Source organism: Loxodonta africana, chromosome 21 (assembly GCF_030014295.1).
Source record: "Loxodonta africana isolate mLoxAfr1 chromosome 21, mLoxAfr1.hap2, whole genome shotgun sequence".
NCBI lineage: Eukaryota > Metazoa > Chordata > Mammalia > Proboscidea > Elephantidae > Loxodonta > Loxodonta africana.
The window spans coordinates 54,380,491-54,397,667 of record NC_087362.1 but is presented as its reverse complement, the minus strand read 5'-3'; positions in this window follow the sequence as shown (position 1 = coordinate 54,397,667).

Below are 17,177 nucleotides of genomic sequence, written 5' to 3'. Positions count from 1 at the left end.
TTCTTGTTTGTGTATCTCCATAAGAGCTCTTAAGAGATCAGGTCCATTGTCAATCTCCTCTCTAGCTGTGAAAGTCCTAGATGGCAGCCTCTAATAGGCTGTTTAGTCTACATTGAAAACCTGTTATTTACTATAGCCACCTTCATCAGTTTTCTTAGCTAGATCTTCTGGATACTCCTACATCAACACTTGCTGCATCACCTTGCATTTTTACGATGTAGAGGTAGCATCTTTCCTTAAACCTCATGAACCAACCTCTGCTAGCTTCAAACTTTTCTTCTGCAGCTTCTTCACCTCTCTCAGCCTTCATAGCATTGAAGAGAGTTAGGATCTTGCTCTGGACTGGGCTTTGGCTTAATGCAATGGTGTGACTGCTTTGATCTTCTATCCCGACAACTAAAATTTTCTCCATACCATCAATAAGGCTCTTTTACTTTCTTATTATTCATGTGTTTACTGGGATACCACTTTAACACTTTTAGTTTTCTTCGAGAACTTTTCCTTTGCATTCACAATGTGGCTAACTGTTTAGTTCAAGAGGCCTAGCTTTTGGCCTATCTTGGCTTTTGACATGCCTTCCTCATTAAATTTAATTGTTTCCAGCTTTTGAATTAAGTGAGCGATGTGTTACTCTTCCTTTTACTTGAACACTCAGAGGCCATGGTAGGGTTATTAATTGCCCTGAATTCATTACTATCATGTCTCAGGGAATAGGGAGGCCTGAGGTGAGGGAAAGAGATGGGGGAATGGTCAGTTGGTGGAGCAGTTAAAACACACACAACATTTATCAATTAAGTTTGCTGTCTTATATGAGTGCGTTTGTCGTGTCCCGGAAAAATTGCAATAGTAACGACAAAGATCACTGATCACAGATAACCCTAACAGATGTAATAATAATTAAAAAGTTTGAAATATTGCAAAAATTACCAAAATGTGACACAGAGACACAAAGTGAGCCTCTGCCATTGGAAAAATGGTACCAATAGACTTGCTCAATGCAGGGTTGCCATAAACCTTCAATTTATACAAAACACAGTATCTGCAAATCACAATAAAGCAAAGTGCAATAAAAATAGGTATGCCTATATTCTTTTTTTCCCTCAAAGCTGTATCTTAAAATTGTATAGCCAATATAAGATTCAAAGTACTTTAGTTTTATTATATCAATTTATTTATACCTTTCTGTGCCTTTAGTCCCACTTTACAGAAAGAGAAGGTAAGATTATGACATAACTAGGATGTGGCAGAAACAAAATCAGTCATTCTTCTGACTTATCCTATGTGGATGTTGTTGGGTGCCATCTAGTCAATTTTGACTCATGGTGACCCTATACCTTCCAGTTCTATTTCTAGTAAATCCGATCTCTATGTTTTAAATAGGCAGAAGGAGGTAAGACCATTTTGTGGTTATTGTTTTTAGATGGCAGCAGATAGTACATACTTCAGTAAAACCAAAAAACCAAACCCAGTGCCGTCGAGTCGATTCCAACTCCTAGTGACCCTATAGGACAGAGTAGAACTGCCCCATAGAGTTTCCAAGGAGCACCTGGTGGATTCGAACTGCCGACCCTTTGGTTAGCAGCCATAGCACTTAAGCACTACGCCACCAGGGTTTCCAATAAAGTGCTATAAATATTTTTTAAAATGTCTAATTCTAATATATTAACTCAAGCATATGATTGATTTAGTTTGTACCTTCCATTAGGTTCTTATACATGTTTTCTGTAGTTACAATTAAAATTAACTCACCACCTTACAACATATTTTTTTTAACTTAATGCAATGTCTCTTGCATTTTTCCATGTAGTTACATGGACTTCTTCGCTCTAATGTTGATTTTAGAGGTTAGAAAATAAATTTGAGGGTGTGCTTTAATTTGCTTTAATCATCTCCACTTGTGGTCAATTAAAGTTACCCTCCATTTTTTAAAAATAATTTAAATTTTTCTCATTACAAATAAAACATAGGCTAGAATCTTAGAAATAACGATAATAGATCAAAGGGAAAGAGTATCTATATGATTCCTGATAAATTATTTTAAAATTTCATCCCAAATTGGAGAAAGTAATTTACAGTTTTACCAGAAATGTGTGAGAATATCTTTTCAGATTACAATTATTGTCTAATAAATAATGAGGCTAAAACAACATCGGTTATTTTATTATCTCTCAAGGTATCTATCATTGAGGATTTTGGGAAAACTTGAGTGGACAGTTTTGGCTCAGGCTTTCTTATGCAGTTGCAGTCAGATGGTGGCTGAAGCAGCAACATCAGGAAGTTAGAGAAGCCGAGTTTGACCCTGAGCAACAGAGCCTCACTTTTTCTTCATAGACATCTTCATAGCTTGGGCTTCCTCACAGAATGGCAGCCCTAGGGCAGTCAAACTGCACGCAGAACAGCTATGGGCTCCAGGATTGAATATGCAAGCAAGCAATGAATAGGCTTAAAATCATATAGAATTACATCTGCCATATTCTACTATTTTATTATCACAAATGAGTCACAAATCTGTCCAAATAAAAAACAAACAACAAAGAAAACACCCATTGCTATCAAGTTGATTCCGACTCATGTTGACCCCATGTGTTACAGAATAGAACTGTTCCATAGAATTTTCTTGGCTGTAATCTTTACAAAAACAGATTGTCAGGCCTTTCTTTCACAGTGTCATTTTTTGTGTTTGAACCACCTACCTGTCAGTAGTTAAGTACAATCTGTGTCATCTAGCAACCTCATCCAAACACAAGAGGAGGTATAGCCTCCATCCCTTGATGGGGACATGGGAAGTTTCTAGAAGAGCACAGTTGTTTAAGATATTTTTTCAGCTTTGTTCCTAATGGACATATTATCAATCAGAAGAGGATATGAAAACACCATCACATACTGGCTCTTAAATGGTTTCGGCCAAAAATCATCTACGCCAGTTCTGATCATGACCTCATTACCTGACCCCTCCCAATGAAAAGGGTTTAAAGAAACACAATCTTCCACGTGTTCAGAAAGAGGGGAAATCAATATCAATATATAGCCAGCCAGCAGTCTGCTGCAGGCATGATTTTTTTTTTTTTTCAGTTTCATGAATATATTGGGTGAAATTGAAGTTTCTTCTAGATTCTTAAGTTAAACACAGTACCAATTTTATTTCTTTATAAAGTTTTATGTCTTTGGCTGTTAGGATATTAATGTTCTTTCATACTGGCTTTTTCACACAAGCTCTTTTTGTAATAATATCAATTGTTGTTGTTGTTAGGTACCATTGAGTCTGTTCTAACTCATAGCAACCCTATGCACAACAGAATGAAACACTGCCTGGTCCTGCACTATCATCACAATTGTTGCTATGTTTGAGCCCATTGGAAACCCTGGTGGTGTAGTGGTTAAGTGCTATGGCTGCTAACCAAAGGGTTGGCAGTTCAAATCCACCAGGCGCTCCTTGGAAACTCTGTGGGGCAGTTCTATAGGGTCGCCATGAGTCGGAATCGACTCGATGGTACTGGGTTTGGTTTTTGGTTTTGGTTGAGCCCATTGTTGCAGCCACCATGCTAATCCATCTCATTGAGGGTCTTCCTCTTTTGGGCTAATCCTCTACCTTACCAAGCATGATGTTCAACTCTAGGGTCTGCTCCTTCAGGATAACATGTTTAAAGTACATGAGACAAAGCCTTGACATTCTCACTTCCAAGGAGCTCTCTCAATGTACTTCTTCCAAGACGGACTTGTTCATTATTCTGGCAGTCCGTGGTACATTTAATATTCTTCTCCAGTGCCGTAATTCAAATGCATCAATCCTTCTTCATTCTACGTTATTCATTGCACAGTTTTCACATGCATATGAGGCAACTGAAAATATAATGGGTTAGGTCAGGTGCACCATCATCCTCTAAGCCACATCTTTGGTTTTTAACATTTTAAAGAGGTCTTTGCAACAGATTTGCCCAATGGAATGCATTGTTTAATTTCTTAACTGATGCTTCCATGGGCATTGATTATGGATCTAAGTAAAATGAAAGCCTTGAGAACTTCAATATTTTCTCTCTTTATCTTGCTTATTGGTCTAGTTGTGAGGGTTTTTGTCTTCTTCATATTAAGGTGTAATCCACACTGAAGGCTGTAATCTTTGATCTTCATCAGTAGGTGCTTCAAGCCCTCTTTGCTTTCAGCAAACAAGGTTATGTCATCTGCATATCACAGGTTGTTAATGAGTCTCCCTCCAATCCTGATACCACATTCTTCTAGAATTATTTGCTCAGCATAAAGATTGAATACATATGGTGATGGATACAACCCTGTTGCATACTTTTCCTGATTTTAAACTGCACAGTATCCCCTTGTTCTGTTCAAACAACTGCCTCTTGGTCTGTGTACAGGTTCCTCATGAGCACAATTAAGTGTTCTGGAATTCCCATTCTTCACGATGTTATCCATAATTTGTTATGATCCACACAGCTCAATGCCTTTGCATAGTCAATAAAATACAGGTAAACATCTTTCTGGTATTCTCTGATGTCAGCCATGACCCATCTAACATCAGCAATGATGTCCCTCATTCTACGTCCTCTTCTGAATCCAGCTTGAATTTCCTGCAGTTCCTTGTGAATGTACTGCTGCCACGGTTTTGGAAATTGTCTTCAGCAAAATTTTACTTGCATGTGATATTAATGATATTATTTGATAATTTCCACATTCTGTTGGATCACCTTTCTTTGGAATGGGCACAAAAATGGATCTCTTCCAGTCGGTAGACCAGGTAGCTATCTTCCAATTTTCTTGGCATAGATGAGTGAACACCTCTAGTGCTGCATGTGTTTGTTGAAATATCTCAACTGGTATTCTGTCAGTTCCTCGAGGCTTGTTTTTTTGCCAATACCTTCAGTGCAGCTTGGCCTTTTTCTTTCAGTACCATTGGTTCTTGATCCATATGCTACCTCCTGAAATTGTTGAGTGTAGGCCAATTCTTTTTGGTACAGTGACTATGTATTCCTTCCATCTTCTTTTGATGCTTCTTGTGTCTTTCAATATTTTGCCCATAGAATCCTTCAATATTTCAACTTGAGGCTTGAATTTTTTCTTCAGTTCCTTCGGCTTCGGAAACACTGAGCATGTTCTTCCCTTTTAACTCTAGTTTTATATCCCACTGTTGTAATCATTACTTTTTCAATGTTACTATATGTCTTTTAATATAACTATGATAATTTGGACTACTCTTCAGGAAATATTCAATCCCCTTTGGTTTAGGCAAAAGTCCCAAAGTGGCACAAATAGTTTGCACTTGAGTACTAACACAAAAGTTGGTAGTTAGATTCCACTCAGCTGTATCATGGAAGAAAGTCCGGATGATCTGATCCCCATGGAGCAGTTCTACTCTGTAACACATGAGGTTGTTCTGTGTCAGATTCAACTCGAAAGCAATGGGCTTGGTTTTCCTAGGCAGTGGACAGAGTATACTCCACTGCCCCATTAATTTTGATTTAGGCAAGAGTCTTTCTTTGACCAGTGGACTTTCTGACTCGAGTGTAGGCCTTAAATGGTTAAATGTTCTTATGCAGTATCCTAGTTATCTAGTGCTGCTATAACAGAAACGCCATAAGTAGATGGCTTTAATGAAGAGAAATTTATTCTGTCGCTGCCTAGGAGGACAGAAGTCTGAATTCAGGGTTCTAGCTCCAGCAGAAAGCTTTCTTCCTCTGTCAGCTCTGGGGAAAGGTCCTTGTCTAGGAGCTTCTCAGCACAGGGACCCTGGGCCCAAAGGATGTGCCCCCTCCTGGTTCTTCATTCTTAGTGACATGAGATCCTTCTCCTCTCTGGTTGATTCTCTCTTTTGTATCTCAAAAGAGATTGACTCAGCTTACAAACTAATGCTGTAGATTGAGTCCTGCCTCATTAACATAACTGCTTCATTAACATCATAGAGGTAGGATTTACAACACACAGGATAATCACATCACCTGACAAAATGGTGGACAATCACACAATACTGGGAATCATGGCCTAGCCAAGTTGACACACATTTTTGTGGGATGCAATTCAACTCATAACACACAGTTTGGCTTGTCACTGGCTATGCCATGTCCCTGGTAACTTCTGCCCATTCAACCTGGTCTGAGAACAAATACTCATGGGACCCAAATTCAAGCTTAGTCTAGAGCAGTACAGTCCAGATGAGTGCATCCTAGAGCAGGTGTGAACTCGTTCATTGCAGTTTAAACCCCTCCTGAGAATTTGCATTTATACCGCAGATGTACTGAATCAGACTCTACATTTTAATAAGATCCCAAGGAAATTCTTATGTGTAACAAATTTTGAGAACTATTACTCTACCAGTGGTTCTCAGAGTTGGTGCCTAGCCAGCAGTAATAGCAACCCCTGGGAACTTGTTAGAAATGCAAATTTTCAGCAGAGGTTAGAACCAGATCAAACCAATCTGATGCCCTGTCCTAGAGGAGTCAGCGTATCATTGACTTGTTAAATCCTTGAGTATAAAGTAAATGCTTTATATTATCCCTGAGTTTGTACTGATTTGTTATGCAGTGGTATTATTTCAATAGTTGGTTAATATAGTAATAAAAATATTTTATATTGTTTTTGTTTTGACATAGATGCCATTTCTTCCCTGTTAACAACTCCCTTCCCTCAGTTGATTAATTAAATAAACTTCAGAGATGTAAGATGCAGGATCGTATGTCAAGAGAGCAAGACAACACAGTTATTGTTGCAGTTTTATGGCCACTTTTTGTATTTACCAAATTAGGGGCTGTGATGTGCAATCTTCCCATTAAAAAGCTATGTTGGTGTGCCAGCTGGCTCGGGGCCATGATTTAAGGGAATGTTAATGAATGAGGCAGAAGTGAATGGCCACCATCCGGGTAAAGCTCAAGTGAGCTTGTTTGGACAAGGCTCCAGGGTCAAGTAAATGAAATGGACTTTAATTTCAAGATGCAGCTGTGAGTGAATAAATCCCCCTCATGAAAGCCACTGCAGGTGTGGGAAGTCAGCAATATGTTTTCCAGTGGGGTGGGACGCAGTTGGGCCTTCAGGGCACTGGTGGTTGTCATGTCTGAAGAACCGCATGAAGTGGCCCCTCAGCAAGCATCGGGAAATGGGAAGGTATTATTAGAGCTTGCCTGAGCTGAAAGAAACAGCGTGGAGGCTGCACTAGAAAAGGCATGTTTCTGCAGGGCTTATTAGAACATGCTGATTCCCTTTCCTCTGCAACCTGGATTACAAAGAATGACACTTTATTGCAGCACCTGGATTGCTAGGGTTTTGTTGCTAAGTATTTAAATTGATGAAGAAAACATAACTAAGCATAAGGATCCTGGTGATTAATGCTTCCCTTTTGGGCAGTTTGGACTCCATGTAGTCTGAAACAACTTGAGTTTGCTAGGAACCATTTGAAATAATTTTAAAGAGGAGGCAGACATTTGATTTCAGTAAAAAAAAAAAAAAAGTCAAGAGGACTAAATTGGATCTGGGGGTTACCTTGTGCTAGAGGTCATACTTGGAGCATATGACTTTGGGATTTCTGATTGTGTCTTACTGTGTGGTCCAGCTAGCCTAACGATCTAAGGACCAGTGATTAAACTGCTCAGAATACCAATTAACACCCTAAAAGAAAACATGTGTCCCTAAACAGGCCATGTGTGTATAGACTAGAGGTCAACTGGATTGCATACAGTGGAATGAACACTACATTAAATGGTCAAAGAATGGCAGCTAATTATAGAGAAATATGATTTATTGTGTCTCAAAATCAGGGAATGATTTTTAACTTTTGACAATGTAGAAAACAGTTAACTTGGGGTAGGGTAATTCCTTTCCTTTCCCTACAGTGTGAGGAAATTAGGGTTTTGAAACAGTTCACTCTGGCTCTACCCTCTGCTGAGGATTTGCATTTTCGCCCCAGATATACTGAATCAGAATCTACATTTTAGCAAGACTCACCTGGGATCTTATTAAAATGTAGATCTGACATAAAAATCACCTGGAGGATCTTACTAAAATGTAGATTCTGATTCAGTATATCTAGGGTGGAAATGCAAATTCTCAGTAGGGAATCAAACTGGAATGAACTGCCCTGGAGGGGATTTTAGGTGAGAATGTGTGGAATAGAGGACTGTTGAGAAAGGGTAGACACATTGAGATTCATGAATGGTAGGTGTTCGGGGGCTACCACGTGAATTCCTGAGCTGGGTGGTAGTGAGGGAAAAGCAGCATGGTCTGGCTACAGCTCCAGCACAAACAGGTCTGCCTTTGTAGAGACTTTTCACTACTCTCATAGCACTGTACACATCAGTCAGAGCATCTTTGCATTGGATTTGAGTTTTGCTTAGAGCGGGTCCTGGTCACTGGAATAAGCTAACAGAAGGCAGGAGCCCTGGTGGCAAAGCAGCTAAAGTGCTAGGCTGCTAACCAAAAGGTGGGCAGGTCAAAGCCACCAGCTGCTCTGAGGGAGAAAGATACAGCAGTTTGCTTCAGTGAGGATTTATAGCCTTGGAAACCCTGTGGGGCAGTTCTACTCTAACCTGTGGAGTCACTCTGAGTCAGCCTTGACTCTACCCAACTCCACGGCAATGAGCTGGTTTTGGGTTTTAGAGGACAGAACTAATGACACAATCATCTCTGAATTCCCAGTGAATAGCACAATGATCTCTGCTTTCCCAATAATTAGTAGCTGTACTAGTTATCTAGTTATGTTGTTGGTGCTCATATATGCTTGTGAACCTTGAATGAAATTCAATGTATTTGTACTTAGAGAAATTAAACAAGGTCGATATACCTATTATATTAGGACTACAACAACAACAAAAAGTTATAAATGCCAGTGCCAGTGTGGATGGAGAGAAATTTCTCCATGTTTGTTGTTGGTGTCTGTGTAAACAGGCTTAAAATTTTTCTGGAAAAAAAAAAAAATTGGCAAAGTGTATTAAGACACATGAAAGTACACAGATCTTTTAAGCTAGTAATATTGGTTATTGGAACTTATCCTAGGAAAATCATCCAAAGAAGAAAATAAGTTTGTGCAAAGATGTATATACTGAATATACTTTCCAAAGTAAGCAAAGTAATAAATAAATTATAGTACTTTTATCATGTAGGATATGTAGCACTGGAAGACAAATTTTGGAAAATGTAAAAATATGAGAAATGTTTGAAATGTAATATTAAATGAAAAAGCCATGAAGAAAATTCTATGCATATAACATTCCTAATTAAGTGAAATTGTTGGCACAAGTATACAATGACTGAAGGCAATGCATTAGAGGTAATATAATTGTGTAATGATGAGGTCTTTTACAGACATGATTTTACTATATGTTTTCCAAATGTTATATAATCTAAAATTTCACTACACAAAATAATTGAATATCAATTGGTTTAAAATATGTTGAATGTTTTCCACATTCAACAGTACAAAGCACCCTGCTAAACCTGATGTTTCTGCCCTAAAGGGCTTGTGGAATAATAAAGGATATAAATACATCAAAATGGTACAGTGTACTTTTAGAAATTATGTAGTAGAATTCTGCATAGGTGCAGTTTAGAGCAAGGGAGGATGCTTTTTCCGTGGAGGGTGGGTGGTAGGTAAAAGGGATGAAACCTCCAAAGTAAGTGTGAAAGAATTAGATGAATTGGGTTAAAAAGAGATAAATATAAATATATATATATACATACACATATATAGTCATCCCTTGGTATTCATGGGGAATTTGTCCCAGGATTCACCCATGGATAATAAAATCCACAGACGCTCATGTCCCTTATATAAAATGGTATAGTATTTGCATATAACCCACACATATCCTCCCATATGCTTTAAATCCTCTCTGTTGTTGCTGTTAGGTGCCGTCAAGTTGGTTCCAACTCATAGTGACCCTATGTACCACAGAACAAAACACTGCTCGGTCCTGCACCATCCTTACAATCTTTGTTATACTTGGGTCCATTGTTGCAGCCATGTGTCAATCCATCTTGCTGAGGGTCTTCCTCTTTTCTACTGACCCTGTACTTTACCAAGCGTGATGTCCTTCTACAGGGACTGATTCCTTCTGACAACATGTCCAAAGTTTGTAAGACACAGTCTCTCTGTCCTTGCTTCCAATGAGCATTCTGGTTATACTTCTTCCAAGACAGATTGGTTCATTCTTTTGGCAGTCCATGGTATATTCAATATCCTTTGCCAATACCACAATTCAAAGACATCAATTCTTCTATGGCCTTCTTTATTCATTGTCCAGCTTTCACGTGCATATGATGCGATTGAGAATACCATGGGTTAGGTCAGGCTCACCTTAGTCTTCAAATTGACATCTTTGCTTTTCAGCACTTTGAAGAGGTCTTTTGCAACAGATTTGCCCAATGCAAAGCATCTTTATTTCTTGACTGCTGCTTCCATGGGTGTTGATAGTAGATCCAAGTAAAATGAAATCCTTGACAACTTCAATCTTTTCTCCATTTATCATGTTGTTGCTTATTGGTCCAGTTGTGAGGATTTTTGTTTTCTCCCTGTTGAGGCGTAATCCATATTGAAGGCTGTGGTCTTTGATCTTCATTAGTAAGTGCTTCAAGTCCTCTTCACTTTCAGCAAGGAAGGTTGTGTCATCTGCAAAACGCAGGTTGTTAATGAGTCTTCCTCCAATTTTGATGCCCCGTTCTTCTTCATATAGTCCAGCTTCTTGGATTATTTGCTCAGCATGCAGATTGAATAGGTGTGGTGAAAGGACACAACCCTGACACACAGCTTTCCTGGCTTTAAACCAATCAGTATCCCCTTGTTCTGTCCGAACGACTGCCTGTTGATCTATGTAAAGGTTCCTCATGAGCACAATTAAGTGTTCTGGAATTCCCATTCTTCTCAATGTTATCCATAATTCGTTATGATCCACACAGTCAAATGCCTTTGCACAGTCAACACAGGTGAACATCCTTCTGGTGTTCTCTGCTTTCAGCCAGGATCCATCTGACACCAGCAATGATATCCCTGGTTCCATGTCCGCTTCTGAAACCAGCCTGAGTTTCTGGCAGTTCCTTGTCTATATACTGCTGCAGCCACTTTTGAATGATCATCAGCAAAATTTTGCTTGCATGTGATATTAAAGGTATTGTTCCATAATTTCTGCATTCAGTTGAATCACTTTCCTTGGGAATAGGCATAAATATGGATCTCTTCCAGATGGTTGGCCAGGTAGCTGTCTTCCAAATTTCTTGGCATAGGTGAGTGAGTACTTCTAGTGCTGCATGCCTTTGCTGAAACACCTCAATTGATATTCCGTCAATTTCTAGAGCCTTGTTTTTTGCCAATGCCTTCAGTACAGCTTGGACTTCTTTCTTTGGTACCATCAGCTCCTGATCATAGGCTACCTCTTGAAATGTTTGAACATCCACTAATTCTTTTTGGTATGATGACTCTGTATTCCTTCCATCTTCTTTTGCTGCTTCCCGAGTCATGTAATATTTTCCCCATAGAATCCTTCACTATTGCAACTAGAGGCTTGAATTTTTTTCTTCAGTTCTTTTAGCTGGAGAAACGCTGAGCATGTTCTTCCCTTTTGGTTTTCTATACCTTACTTTTTCCTTTTGAACCATCCTTCAAAATTTTTGAAATCTGTTCAGTTCTTCTACTTCATCATTTCTTCCGTTTGCTTTAGCTTCTTGATGGTCGAAAGGAAGTTTCAGAGTCTCCTCTGACATCCTGTCTAGATTACTGATAATACTTAATATAATGTAAATGCTATATTGGGTTTTATATATGTATATATATTTGTGTATATGAATATATATACTTTTTTTTCCCTGACAGACAGAAGCAAAAGGTTGTATCCAAGGCAGAGAGACTAAATTTTGGTAACTGCAGTTTAATAATAAATTCAAATCAAGAGTGAATATGCAACGGTAAAGGTGGGAGGGTGTAAATCTTAGGATGTGTCCTTCATCCTAGAAATCATGGAAAGACAATGAAGTGTTTTGAGAGTGGAATGAAATGGTTACATTTAAATGTTAAAGCAGAGGGAAAAAAATGCTAGATTTAAAAGTTAAAACAGATGAAGACATATTCTACTAATTTATCAAGGAAAAGTGGACTTGAGGTTCTAGTAGAAATGCCGGACCTTGTCTTCAGATTTATTTTCATGCCTTCATCATTTTCTCTAAGATTCACATGACTTTACCAAAAGGAATAGCTTTCTCCTTGTCTTTTAAAATAAAGTTTTTTGTTTGTTTGTTTGTTTTAATATAGTAAACCAAACCCTTTAATGAAAAGGTAAGGGAGTAACATATGTCTCCCCTAGACTTCATTTTGTACTTAAATGTGTCTTTTGGAAGCAAATGGCATGAGTTAAACATTTAACAATCCAGTGGTCATCAGAAGTCTATATCGATTAGTAGAGAATTGTTTTGTTTTGTTAGGTGCCATCCAGTTGGTTCAAACTCATAGTGACTCTATGCACAACACAATAAAACGTTGCTTGGTCCTGTGCCATCTTCACAATTGTTTCTGTGTTTGAGTCCTTTGTTGCAGCCACAGTGTCAATCCACTTCCTTGAGAGTTTTTCTCTTTTTCACTATCTACTTTACCACTTTACCAAGCACGATGTCCTTATCCAGGGACTGTTCCCTCTTGATAATATATCCAAAGTAAACAAGACAAAGTATCACTATCCTTGCTTCTAAGGAAAATTCTGGCTGTATTTCTTCCAAGACAGATTTGTTTGTTCCTCTCATAGTTCATGTTTTTGCCAACACTGTAATTCAAATGCACCAACTTATCTTAGGTCTTCTTTATTCATTATCCAGCTTTAACGTGCATAGGAGGTGATTGAAAATACCAGAGCTTGGATCATACGCACCTTAGTCCTCAAGGTGACATCTTTGCTTTTTAACACTTTGAAGAATTCTGTTGCAGTAGATTTGCCCACTGCAATGCATCTTTTGATTTCTTTACTACTGCTTCCATGGGCATTGTTTGTGGATCCGAGTAAAATGAAATCCTTGACAACTTCAACATTTTCTCCATTTATCATGATGTTGCTTATTGGTACAGGTGTGAAGAGTTTTATTTTCTTTATGTTGAGGTGCAGTCCATACTGAAGGCTGTAGTCTTTGATCGTCATCAGCATGTGTTTCAAGTTCTCTTCATTTTCAGCAAGCAAAGTTGTGTCATCTGCATATCACAGGTTGTTAATGAGTCTTCCTCCAATCCTGTTGCTGCGTTCTTTTTCTATGTTCCTCTTTCTTGGATTATTTGCTGAGCATACAAATTGAATAAGTATGATGCAATAATACAACCCTGATACACACTTTTCCTGATTTTAAACCATGAAGTATTCCCCGTTCTGTTCAAATGACTGCCTTTTGGTCTATGTACAGGTTCTGCGTGAGCACAATTAAGTGTTCTGGAATTCCCATTCTTCACAATGTTCCCAACTTCTCTCTCAATCAGTCAGTAAAACACAGGTAAACATTTTTCTGGTATTCTCTGCTTTCAGCCAGGATCCATCTGACTTCAGGAATGATATCTGTTGTTCCATGTCCTCTTCTGAATCTGGCTTGAATTTCTGGCAGTTCCCTGTCGATGTACTGCTACAAATGTTTTTTTAATTATCTTCAGCAAAAATTTATTTGTGTCTGATATTAATGATATTGTTCAATAATTTCCATGTTCTGAAGGATCACCTTTCTTTGAAATGGGAACAAATATGGATCTCTTCCAGTTGATTGGACAGGTAGTTGTCTCCCAAATTTCTTGGCATAAGATGAGTGACCACTTTTAGCATTGCTGCCTTTTGGTCTATGTACAGGTTCTGCGTGAGCACAATTAAGTGTTCTGGAATTCCCATTCTTCACAATGTTCCCAACTTCTCTCTCAATCAGTCAGTAAAACACAGGTAAACATTTTTCTGGTATTCTCTGCTTTCAGCCAGGATCCATCTGACTTCAGGAATGATATCTGTTGTTCCATGTTCTCTTCTGAATCTGGCTTGAATTTCTGGCAGTTCCCTGTCGATGTACTGCTACAAATGTTTTTTTAATTATCTTCAGCAAAAATTTATTTGTGTCTGATATTAATGATATTGTTCAATAATTTCCATGTTCTGAAGGATCGCTTTTCTTTGAAATGGGAACAAATATGGATCTCTTCCAGTTGATTGGACGGGTAGTTGTCTCCCAAATTTCTTGGCATAAGATGAGTGACCACTTTTAGCATTGCATCCATTTGTTGAAACATCTTGACTGGTATTCTGTCAGTTCCTGGAGGCTTGTTTTTTTCCAATGCCTTCGATGCAGCTTGGACATCTTCCTTCAATACTATCGTTTCTTGATCATATGTTACCTCCCAAAATGGTTGAACACTGATCAATTCTTTTTGGGACGTGACTCTGTGTATTCCTTCCATTTTCTTTTGATGTTCCTGTGTCATTCAATTTTTTGCCCATAAAATCCTTCAATATTACATCTCAAGACTTGCATTTTTTCTTCTCATCTTTCATTTGAGACATGCTGAGCATATTCTTCCCTTTTGGTTTTTTGACCCCAGGTTTTTGCACATTTCATTATAATACTTGATTTTGTCCTCTCCGGCCACTCTTTGTAATCTTCTATTCAGCTTGTTTCCCTCATCATTTCTTCCTGTAAATGTGCTGCTTCTTTCTGAAAAGTAGAATTTAAGCGGTTTCCTTCCCAGTCAAACTTAGCAAAACCATTATTTTAACCTTTAATGAGGCTTGATCTTTGGAGCAACCCAAAGGAAGAAAAAATTTTGGAATTTTGTGAGGGTAAAAAAATTGTACCTGCTATACCACTTTTTCTTCCTGGCATGTTTATCAGTAATGTTCCCCTGCCCAGCAAAATTGTGTCCTTGAACCAGGATACAAAATGATACTATTAAGGGAGCCAAACCAAATCTGGTCAAAGCAAGCCATTTATTTTCACTGACCCAGCTGGTCAAGTGAATTCAGGTTCAGCAGCTTGGCTCCCTTGAGAATCAAGCACTGCCGTCATGCCCATAATTACAGCATTAAAGTGACTTCCAGGAAACAGACCTTCCCTGGCAACATTATACTTGATGCAGGAAAGCTGGAAAGGTAAGTAAAGAGCATATATTTTCCCATGATTCATGTAATAAAAGCACTGTCTATTTTGTATTAATCAGCTTTTGTTATATAACAAACCATCCCAAACTTAGTGGATTAATGCTATAAGCATTTACTATTTTTTGAAAATTCTGTGAATTGACTGGACAGTTCTTCTAGTCTTAGCCAGCTCATCTGGGGCTGGATGGTCTAGGATGGCCTAGTTTAAATATACAGGGCTTCATTTGGGGCTCTTGGGGTTGCAGAGATGGATTCGGCTTCTCATCATCCTGTAGGTGGGTTTCTCATCACCCTGTAGGGCTTCTTCATATGGTAGCTGAAAGGTTCCCAGCAGTGCAGGTAAATTCCCAACTTCTCTCTGAGCCATGTTTACTAATGCCTCATTGACCAAAGCAAGGCATATCACCAAGTTTAAAATAAAGGGGTAGAGAAATAGATTATATTTTAATGAGAGGTACAGCAAAGACTTGACTTTTTTTTTTTCCTCAATATACTTTAGCATTTTTAGTGCAATAGGGGATTACAAAACTGTGGGTGTTCTTTAGCATATCATATTTTTTTTTTATTTCTTTTAAAAACATGAATATTTACAAGTGCATTAAAGGTGGCAACAGTAGCAGAAAGTTTTACCAAGGTTAAGCACATACTTAGCTGCTCCTACAAAATCTGAATTGCATGATTTGAAAACTACGCGAGATTATCTGGTGGGTTTGTCTTAGTTTTATTGTATCTTTTTACCGATGTTTTGACAGCATGTGAAAAACAATATCTGGAAGGGAAAAGGATTGAACTTTTCCTTGCCCTATTTTGGGCCTATTAATAAATATTAGCATTATTTTCATCAGTTTGTTGTGTTCAGAAGGGATGTCGGTCAGTGCATTAGAAAGTTAGAAGATTAAAAAATATGTCCCCTACTTTTAAGCATCTATTTCTGCATAAAATCACCCCCCAAGTTTAGTACAATTCATTTTTATGTGTGAATCCAGGATTGAGAAGTAACTCAGGTGTGAGATTCCAGCTCAGGGTCTTTGAGGAGTTTGTGTTTAGAATGTAGCCAGGGCTGAGGTCACCTCAAAGTCTTCTTCACTCACATACTTGAAATTTCACATACCTGGAGGGCCCAGGCAGCGGGGTGCCTGGAGCATTTGGGGCCCACAGACATCTCTATTTGTATGCGGCCTCTCCATGGATCTCTTAAGCATTTGGCTTCAAAGGGGCTAGATTTCTTTTTTATGTCCAGGGCTCTAAAGACCTAAGTCCTGGAAGAAAGAGATAGAAAGCTCACCATCTCGTCTCACCTATTCTCCAGATTCCCACAGCACTGCATTCTCTGTATTCTATTAATGGAGGTATTCACAAAGATCTAAACAAGTTCAAGGGGAGAAGACATAGACTATCATTCTTGATGCTAGAGAGACAAAGTTCTAGAAGAACACTGAGGGAAGGAAATATTTTTTTGGTCAATTTTAGCAAGTACAAACTGTCACATCTTGGGAAGCTTTAAAGACTTTGACCAGTACCTTTAGCATTATCCATCTTACTTTTTTTTTTTTTTTTTTAATTACATAGGTTTTGCTCTTACCTAAGCATTTCAAAATCTCATAGGGCATTTGTTTCATGAACTTCACTGTTATTTTGAGATCACTAAAAAGAAGACCTAAGAAAGGGTCTGAGTACAGGTAAGTTATTTAGGAAATAATCTCAGAGATCAGAATGAGGGGAATAGGGAAATAAAAGAGTAAAAATGGAAAACTAGGGCAAAGATGCACTATCAAGTTGGCCTCTGCTGTAAGAAACTAGTGTTTTTAGTCTAGCTAGAACATTCTGAGAAGTCATATGAAATCTATTTCAAAGTTATGCATCTAGAGGACTAAAGAAGGGAGAATGTATTCATTGTCATTGGTTAAATGTGACTCGAGGGTAGTTAACTCCCCTGCATTTCCAGCTTGCTCTTGTATGAGTGCCTAATGGATTGCACACATTTCCCACACATTGTAACAGATACACTCTGGGGCAGGGAGGAAGGAGAGATATGATGCCAGGTTCATGGTGATGTGCTTCAGATCACACTTGCACTGAGCTGGCAGAAGC